This window comes from Rousettus aegyptiacus, unplaced genomic scaffold (genome assembly GCF_014176215.1).
Source record: "Rousettus aegyptiacus isolate mRouAeg1 unplaced genomic scaffold, mRouAeg1.p scaffold_m13_p_1, whole genome shotgun sequence".
NCBI classification, from domain to species: domain Eukaryota; kingdom Metazoa; phylum Chordata; class Mammalia; order Chiroptera; family Pteropodidae; genus Rousettus; species Rousettus aegyptiacus.
The window spans coordinates 145,542,900-145,553,237 of record NW_023416284.1 but is presented as its reverse complement, the minus strand read 5'-3'; the positions used below and the strand labels follow the sequence as shown (position 1 = coordinate 145,553,237).

The 10,338-nt window shown below is 41.3% G+C and overlaps 1 pseudogene; it reads right to left on the bottom strand.

The window, feature by feature from the left end:
• Positions 1-2,647: 2,647 nt before the first annotated feature.
• Positions 2,648-2,766, bottom strand: LOC118606733 (annotated as a pseudogene).
• Between the last annotated feature and the right edge of the window lie 7,572 nt (positions 2,767-10,338).

The following is a 10,338-nucleotide window of genomic DNA, read 5'->3' as shown; positions in this document are numbered from 1 at the left end:
ATTTTAAAGCTTTCTTCTTTTCTAGGATAAGTATTTAAAACTATAAATTTCTCTGTAAGCACTGTTTTAATTGTATCCCATAAATTTTAGTATGTTTTCAGTAGGTTTAAAATATTTCCTAACTTCTCCTGTGATTTCTTCTTTGGTCCAGAGAAAGGGATAAATTATTTAAAAGTGTGTTGCTTAATTTACAAATATTTAGATATGTTATTATTAATTACTTTAAATCTAATTTTGCTGTGGTAGGAAAACATACTGTTATGGTTTTATTCCTTTGAAATTTACTGAGACTTATTTTATGACCTAGCTGGCAATTGATGTATTTTATTAAAGATTTCTTGTATACTTCATAGAATGTGTATACTGCAATAGTTGATTATAATAGCTATAAATGTCAATTTTGTCAAGTTGGTCGTTAATATTGTTTAATTATTTTATATTCTTACTTTTTACTCTACTTGTTCTATTAATTATTTAGAGATCAGTGTTAAAATCTGCAGCTATGATTGTGAATCAGTTTCTTTCCTCGGTATTATCAGCTTTTGCTTCGCATATTTTTTATGCATTACTATTTGCATGGTATATATTTTTCCATCCTTTTCTTTTCAACCTCCCTTGGTATTTGAATTCAAAGTGTATCTCTTATGAACAGCATATACTTGTTTCCTTGCTATCATAATCCATTCTGACAATCTTTGACTTTTAATTAATTGGAATATTTAGCTTTGTAACATTTTATGTACTTATTGCTATGATTAGGTTTGAGTCAGTCTTCTTGATATTTACTTTCTATTTGCCCATTTGGTATTTGTGCCTTTGTCCATTTCTGCCTTCTTTGGGGTTTTAGCTATACCTTCTTAGATTATCTTCTTAATGGTTGCTTGGTGATTTTAAATATGCATCCTTAACTTGTCACAGACAACTTAAAATGAATATTGTTTTATGTTGCTTATAATGCAAGAACTTCACAGTAGAATATTCAGTTTATTTCTCCTGTCCTTTGTGTATTGTTTTCACATATTTTGGTTTTTAAACCCCATAAGAAAATATATTTTTTTCTTTAAATAGTCAATTGTCTTTTCGAGAAGTTAGCGAAATTTAAAAGGGTGGTCTTTTACATATATCCACATATTTGCCATTTCCAGTAATTTTTATTCCTTTTTGTAGATCTCAGCTTTCATCTGATATCATTTCTCTTCCATCTAAAGAACTTCCTTTAGTATTTTTTAAAGTACAGTTCTGCTGACACTTAATTCTTTCAGACTGTTTTTCTGAAAACTTTCTGAGACTTCTTCTATTTTCTTTCTACCCTCCATTTTTTCTTATCATTTTTTGTTCGTATAAAATGATGTTTTTTTCTCCTGCTGTTTTTAAAGTTTTCTCTTTATGTTTGCTTTCAAGAGCTTTATCCTAGCATGCTTAGGTGTGATTCTTTTGTGTTTTATCATAGTCAATTAATATAAAGTTAAACAATTAAGAAACACATTTATTGTGCATCTACCTTGTAATAAATACCATGTAATGTACTGATATATAAATGATCTTTTTTAGTCCTTTCCTTGGATTAACAACATCTCCCTCATGAGAAACTGAAGCTAGAAATTCTGCATTTCACCATGATAGAGCGACTGATAATGGACTTATCGTCTAGCCATAAACAGTACAACTGGGCAAGATATGAAATGACTACATTCAGTCAGGTATTAGTCAACAGACACCCCAACTCAGTGCTCCTTGAGAGGAGGGAAATATCAAAGTCAGTCCCGTATTCCATCTCTCCCTTCTCTTCTTCCTACTTTCTGCCTGGGCACTTTTAGACCTTTGTGTGGAGAGCCGGAGACCAAGTGGAAAGCTACAATTTTACTAGGCTAAGGAGGGAGAGATCAGAGTTGGGGGCTGTTGAGGGGGCTCTAACATGTGGAAGGATGCACACAAGGGAAGTCCCCCTTGGGGCCTGGCCCCAGAGTGCTGGTAGTTGGAGGGTGCAGGGTGCAGGGCAAGGCGTCATGAGGCCTGAAGAGACAGATGCTTTTAGGCTGAGGGTTGGGTGGGGATATCAAAGATTGCACAGTGTGAGGAGACCTAGGAGTTTGGCCCCAGTCAGAACAGAGAGAATGTTTTGAGAACCATAAGCATTCAACTAAAACCTAAGAAAGGTTATATCCTAAGAGAAAGGACCACACCCCAGGGTAAGGGCTCTGCCCTAAGACAAAGTACAAATCTGAAATACACATGTCTGTTCTCAAACTCAGTTGTTCTCCTAGACCCCTCTTCTTCCTTCTCTGCATCTAATACTACTACTAACAGCCAACATTCATGGGGAGCTCACTATGTGCCAAGTAGGCTGTTCTGAGTGTTTTATTTCTGTTGATTCAATTTATCATCTCAGCAACCCTGTGACGCAAGTAGTGTTTTTATCTCTATTTCACAGATGAGGAAACTGAGATAGTAAGAGATTAAGCAACTTGCCCAATACTACTCAGTTAGTAAGTAGCGGAGGTGGGACTTGAACTCATGTGAGCTGACTCCAATGTCCACATTCTTCTTCTTTTTTTTTTTTTTCAAGTGAAGCAACCCTTGGTTGAGCTCACAGATTGCAAGGACCTTGTCTGCTTACAATCTCTTATTTTTTATCTTTTATTTTTTAAGCCTTCAGCACCTGGTCTTGCTAGGTGGTCTCCCATCCAAGTATTAACCAGGCCCGACCCTGCTTAGCTTCCGAGATCAGATGGAATTGGGCTTGTTCAGGGTGGCATGGCCGTAGACCCAATGTCCACATTCTTAACCATAATCCTTTATACTTCAATTTTCCGTAGGTGTTACTCATGGGCTGAAAAATCTATCATGTCTGTTTCCTTTCTCTTTATTTTCTATCACCATGATCTTGGTTCAGACTCTCCTCATGCCTTGCCTAAATTTTTATGGTAATCTTCCTATAGATTTTGCCGCTTCTATATTTAATCACAGAGATATTTCTAAATTGCAAATCCGATCATACAAAATCTTTTTTGTTTGTTTCAAAATTCTTTAATGATAGCACTTAAGGCCTATTATGTCTACCTCTCTACCTAGAATTTTCCCCAGGCTTTCTTTCTTTATTTTTCTTTCTGTCCCTTATTCTTTTTTAAAGAGGTATAACTGACAAATAAAATTGTAATATATTTTAAGTATAAAATGTAGTTTTTACAATGTATACATTGTTAAAAGATTCCCACCATAGAGTTAATTAATACGTTCATTGCCTCATATATTTACCTTTTCGTGTGTGTGAGAATACTTAAGTTCTACTCTCTTAGCAAATTTCAATTATATAATACACTATTCTCAACTATAGTCACCAAGTTATACTTTAGATCTTCAGACTTTATCTTATAACTGAAAGTCTGTACCTTTTTATCAAACTCTCCCCATCCTCCACCCTCTTCAGCCTCTGGCAACCACAGTTCTACTGTCTGTTTCCATGACTTTGACTTTTCTCTCCCTCAGTCTTTACCACTTTAGGAATATACGCATTTATATAGTTTTAAAAATTATGTTATTTCATGCCTCTGAGCTTCTGCCAATGTTGTTCCCTCCACCTGAAATACTTTTCCTCTACTTGTCAGCCGGGCAACCTCGCCTTCTCTCTAAAGCTTGTTCGAGCTTCTCCCAGGCACACTATAGACCTCTCTTCCTGCACAAGTAGTGAGCATGCACCCCCTTGCTCCAGCAAAGGCCATGGCAGATCTCTGGTCTCTGTTTATCACATCCATTTTCCCTTATTGCCCAGCACCTTGCACATGCTGGGCAAATAGTAGGTACACAACAAATGCTCCTTAACTGTGGTACACAGCCAACTCCTAGCACCAGTTGAAGGATGTTATATTGTCCTCTCCTCAAGTGGGCAGGAATGAGGATGAAGAGCATCTCGAGAAGCCTGAATCACCAGGAAAAGAGAGGAACAGTGATGGCAGAATGTTTTTTCAGTTTTGCAGCTTTGGGATAGCCAGCCCTGCCTTGTTAGCAAAAGGTCAATAGTCCATTAGGCAGGCCAGCATTCTTACAAGAACAAGAGATTTCTCTTTGTCTTTAGATAAAGCCTAGATTCCAATCAAGCTTTCATTGTTCCCTCCCTGCCTCCTTGCCCAATTGTTTTTCTCTGAATTTGTCTTTTGCTCAGAAAGGAGAGTTCACAAGACATAATGAATCACAAAGAGCCAGACAATACTTCCTGGGGGAGGGGGTAGGTCCTTGGCCCTGATGCTTGTGAGTGGAGGAGCAGTGATGCCAACACTGTACCCATCTCCTCCTCTTTCCCTTGGTGGGTGAGTAAATAGAAAGGAAGCTTTATTAACAAAGGCGCAACTGGGCCAGCTACCCACCTTCCCACTCAACCTTGTCAGAGAACTGTGTCAGTGGGATAGCTTTTGTTTTTGCCATTTAAAGTTTTGCTTTCCTCTTTAAAGGATTTATTCCAAGATTCTGAGAAAGTGATTGTCTGGCCAACATGTAGCTTTAGGGAGATGGGAGGAGTAATCAGTAGACCAACCCCTATGACCAGTGTCCGGGCGAGAGCCTTAACAGAGGCTTTGCCCAGACTAATTTAGTTATAGCTGAGCTGTTCTGGAATGAGCAGTCATGGATTCAAGATGCTTTCTGCAGCGGGAAGCCAGCCTTTTGTCTGGCCTCACCAGGAAGCTTCAGATTCTTCTGAGTGCTCCAAAGCATACCATTACACGGCCTCTCTTGCCCTGTTCCTTCGCAGAGCTAACAGAGTATGCATTATATATTGGAGGGATTCTCTTATTAATGATTACCTTCTCCACCAGACCGTGGGCTCCTGGAAGGAAGGATGTGTCTGTTGTATCCAGAATCCAGCCCAATGCCTGGCACACAGCAATCGCTGAATGAATGAATGAATGAATAAATGAAGGAATATTGTAGAGCAGCCCTTGGCAGCTCTTGGAAGAAGAAGGGTTTTATGAAATTCTTTTACTTTGATGTACTGTCCCTCTTTCACCAGCATGATACTGACTGAGACAAGGCTATTTCTGAGCTGCTTGTCCAGGGGTAAAGGTGGCTGACATTGATATTCACATGCTCAATCTAAGCCAATTTCCCCATTTTTGCTGTGGACTGTGCCAGGCACTGTGGGAGGGACTTGGTCAGGGATGAATTGTGTCTCCTCAAAAGTCAGAGGTTGCAGCCCAAACCCTCAATGTGACTGTATTTGGTCATAGGGCCTTTAGAGAGGTAATTAAAATTAAATGAGGTCTGATGACCTAAATCAGTTAAATGAGATCCTAATCTAATAGGACTGGAAAGGGCATGTGAAGACACAGTGAGAAGGTGGCCATTTGCAAGCAAAGGAGGTTGGTCTCAGGAGAAACTAACCCTGCGGACATTCTGATCTTGGATTTCCAGCCTCCGGACCTGTGAGAAAATATATTTCTGTTGTTTAAGTCACCTTCTCTGTGGTACTTTGTTAGGGCAGCCTTAGAAAATTAATATAGGACGTGACTGTAAAAATAAATTAGAAATATGGAAATGCAAGAATGAGAATCATTGCTTCTGTGGGATCTGGAAGACTTTGAGGAGGAGGTAGCATTTAAGCTGACCTTGAGGACATGAAAGGACTTTTGTAAGTAACTAGGAAGCATCTCCCAGGTACGTAGGTGGAGGCTTTCTTTGCGTGATCTCCTTTGGAGCTGATTGCATCCCTGGTGGTGGTGGTGGGGGGGTTAATCCCCATTTTTTCAGGTGAGGAAATGGAGGCTAACCGAGGTTAAGTAATTTTGACTAAAGTTATACCATTAATAAGTAGCAGAGCTAGAATTTGAACCCAGGACTGCTTTAAATCAAAGCTGCTTTTCTTTCCACTACACCTGGCACAGTGCATATTAGATAATAATAATGATAGTAATACCACCTCCACAATAACTATGAGCCTTGCATGCACACACGTTACATGCATCACCTAATTTCATCATCTCCATAAAGGGAAATGAGAGAGATACTCTGAATATCTTTATCTTATAATTACAAAAACAGGCACAGAAATGCTTAATGAAAGTCGTTCAAAATCATACACCTAGGAAGGAGTGGAGCTAGGACTAGAATCCAGGCTGGTTTCAGAATTTATGTGCTTAACCAATTTCTTTAATTTTTTTCAGATGTGTACCCATATTAGGGCTGGGAATGATGCAGAGGACAAGGGAGAATGGGTGCTGAATGTTGCCAGTTTTGTAGTTTTTAGGCTGGAAGTCTTTTAGGACAATGATTGATTGGCAAAAGTTCTGTGCGAGCAGTGACAATAGTAATAATCAGCCCTGATAAATACAGCCAAATATTTGCTTTCTCTGGGGCAAACCAATTAGGGTAGGGACAGTGTGTTTCCCTAAATTGCCTTGCAACCTCGAATGGGCACAGCATCCCAGGTGGCTGAGGGATTGAAGCATCTGTGAACTGAGACCAGAGGTGAGTGCTTTGGTAACTAGCAACAACTGAGGCTGCTGCAGATCCCTGAGTCCTCAGCCTCACAGCCATGTTTGCTACAAACTCAACATTCAATAGTTATCCTTCCGCCTGGAAGAGAGAATCATGGCTGGAGGCCATGGGTCCCAGGAATCTCAGGGCAGACTGAGGCTCAGTATGGTTCCTGCAGGCAGCAGGCAGCCTCTTCCCAGCTCAGCAGCCTGTGAGGTGGTAAAGGTGCAGGTTAGCCCTTTTTTGGCTGTGGTGCTTGGTGAATCTTCAGTGCTCCATCACTGTGTATTAAAAGATGAGCCTGTGGAGGACAGGCAGAACTTTACTTAGCTCAGTGCCCAGAATTCCCTCAGAATCAGGCCCAGGGCCTCCCTGACTTTCTTTTTCTGCTTTTCTCCCCAGCAGTAATCCCAGAAGTTCATGTGGTTGCTAGACAACAAGTCATCTCGACATTCTCCCTCTGATTTCTAGACGTTTCCATTTGGATCCTTGTCTCTATATCCGTGCTCTCCCGCAGAATTGGCCAGACTTGGACCAGAGATTCCGTGGTTCTCCTGTGGGACCCCTGGGTCCTCCCCCCAAAAAGAGCCAGTCACTCCCAGTCCAAAGGGAGCCCTCGCCTTCTGGCGCTGCTAGTGTTTTCATCTGATAACATTAACAATATGTGTACTCCAGAGGGGGCTCCGAAAGCTCATGCGTGGGTTATCTGGAAGTTTTCCTCTTTTTCTCACTCATATTGTTACTATCTGGCCATTTTCTGCTGGGGGTCAGAGGCCTCTGGTGCAGGAGAGTAACTTACATGCCATGATTTTGTTGCCACTGGTTTGAGAGTGAAGAGAACCAAAACATAATACCCCAAACTATGCCTCTTCAGCATAAAGATTATTTCGAGCTGAAAGCAACTGAGGAAGAGCAGAGGTAGTAAAATCTTTAAAAGCGGAGCATAAGTTTCCCTTTCGTAAAGGAAATTTATATTTATACAGGAAATGTGTAAAGGTTTCTCCCTCTCCCACAGCAGGAAGAGGTGAACTCTTAATAACTCTTATCAACAGAGAAGGCACTGACTTAAATCTGCATAACGGACCTAACTAAACAACTTGTGTTTGCCATACTTTTCCTGGTCACCTTCCCATAATTCGCCTTCTCTGCCCAGAAGCCTCGAGCCCTTCTTTTTCTGTCCGGCTTCTTCTCTATACTTTGGGTGGTATATAAGCCCCCAAATTCTAACTGCCTTCTTGAGCCACATTTTTCTCTGTGAACTCAAGTGTGTATGTACCTAATTAAATCTATTTTTTCTTTTGTTGATCTGCCTTTTAATCAGTTTGATTCGCAAGCCCCAGCCCTGGAACCTATAAGGGTAAAAAAAGAGGTTTTCCCTCCCCTACAGTTTTGGAAACTACGAAGGGACAACTGAGACACTTGCTCTGGAGGCTATAGCCGATGTCTGACAAAAGGTAAAAACTCTTACTAAGTCAGGCTCCCAGGTTTCTGCCTGTAGAGTTGACAGAGGGCACTTAAGAACCTCTGTCTTTTTTCCTCCGAATGTGGGTTAACAGGAGAAAAACATTGGTAAGAATTCATCATCTGTATTGTGACTCTTGTGACTTTGATTTTGGGTGCTCATTGGTTACTGGTCCTTTCCTTCCCAGGGCAGTCACTGTTTTCCTGGTTGTCTTGCTTCATGTCCTAAGAAACTTGGCTTGGCTTTCCACCTGTTGGGGAGGGTCACGAGTTAGTTGACCTGTGTCTACAGATGGTAAAGTGTCAGGTTGGGAGTCCCAAGAATTTATACATGATGGACAGAAATGAGAACTGTACCCCATTGCAGCTGATGTCTTGTTGACTACTGCAAGCTCTCAGGTTCGTTTGTCTTTTTCTCTTTTGGTTACCTTTGGGAGTGACTCTAGATCACGAGGGCCCACCTTTTGCATTGTCTTTCGACATGCCTCTTGCATCCACAGAGGCTTTTTGGTTTGGGTTTTGAGTCACAGTTGTAATACCTATACCTTTGGTTAAAAAAAAAAAAAAGCTCCACACCGTTTTTTGTTTGTCTAGCCTCTTTTTCTACTCTTTGTTGCCTTTGGGGTGGTATATAAGCTTCCACATACTAACCACCTCTGTACATAATTAAAGCTGTTTCTTTCTCTTGTTAATCTGTCTTTTTTCATTTAACTTCCAGAGTCCAAGCTGAAAAATCCAGGAGGGTAGAAGGAAAAGATTTTTTTTCCTTCTCAACAGGAGACAATGTGTTATTGATTGAGTAAACAAAGCTTTGTCAATTCTGTGGTCGAAGATGAAAAGGTTGCAGAATTAAGAAATAAAATATTAAATAACCCCCACTCACCCCTAATCCAGTCTTTTCACTGTTCAAGAAAAGGAGGTGTGGGCAATTCCATCAGGAGGCCCTACTGCTATGTTCCTCTTTGGTCTGTTTTATTCGGTATCTTTTTGTCCCTCTGGATTTCAAACCTCGTTTGCACAGTCTGGTGAAACTCATAAGCAACACAAAACTAAACACAATGTCAATTAACCAGAAAGTGCTATTCAGCAGCCTTTTAAAAACCAACTGGAAGATCTTTATTAAATATCCCAAAACATGTCCATGCATCTTTTGTGGTTGAATTCCACCTAACATATGCCGCACAACCCCACTTGTCTCCCTCACAGCCCACCGAGGAGCTCTCTCCTCCTGCTCCTCTTTGTCTCTATCTAGAAAGTCTGTCCTCCTGAAGGAGATGTTGTCTAGGAATGGGGAATCGGGGGGAAGAGAATCAGCATTTATGGAGGGTCGCCCTGACCAGGCACTGCACTAAGTGCTTTCTGCACTAAATCCTAACAACAGTCCTATAAATTTTAATCCTGTTTTTAAAATGAGGAAGCTAAAACAAAGAGATTAAGGAATTTGTTTCTGTCATACAGATGATAAAACCTCCAGCTGACTTGCCCTCTTCCGGAGGCAGTTCTTTCCACTTTGGGGTAGAGTTCCCAGAGCACCAGGAGATTGCTAATTCTTACCATCCGTGACAATCTCCGCGGCTCAAGCATGAAAACCAAGGGAAATGGAGGGTGACAGTCCAAGTTTCAAGCCCAGGTGCTAAGACTTAGAATTAACTGACAAACAAAACAAAACTGACCAGACAGCCCAGAATAAGCCAGAGGTTTAAGAAAAACCAGCAGAAGGTGAGCAGATTTCAAGCCTCTTCTGATCCTCCGGTGTCCTTGGGAGAGTTTGGAAATGCAGCCTTGAAGACTGGCTGTGTTTTCGGAGCTGGCAGATCTGAAAGCTAAGTGGAGGTTAAAATGTGCTTAAGAACACGATCATTTTCCTTTCAGAGCATTCTGTGATCCAGCTGGAGCAGCAGACCTGAACTGCCATCGCCTTGTTGCTATAGGAACAATTTCCTACACATTTTCGAAACACTCAGGCCTGGATGAATGCTGCCATTATGAATGCATGTGCTCCCACTGGTTCGGTTAGAAGAACAATGGCCGGGTGGTCACCTATCAAAGACAGAAACTGAGGACCCCCTTCCCAACTTGAAAACTAACTGACGATCCCATTTCTATTCACAGGGGTGCCTGCAAACTCTGTTCTGTGGTGCATTCAAACTTTCCCCTCAGGCGTGTTTCCTAGGTGAGCAATGACTGAAGGAGGTGCCAGTGATTTAGTACAAGGAATGCATCCTGGTGCTATGACTCATCTCCAGGGCCTTGGTTCAGCACAAGCACAAAGGAGCTGCTGATGAAGAGTGATGTGTGCACATACTCGTTCACACCACACACGTGCACACACACGCGCGCACACACACGCACGCATGCACACATGCACAGCCCCTATTTGATTGTTTTTGTGCTCCACCATGTTTCCTTCTA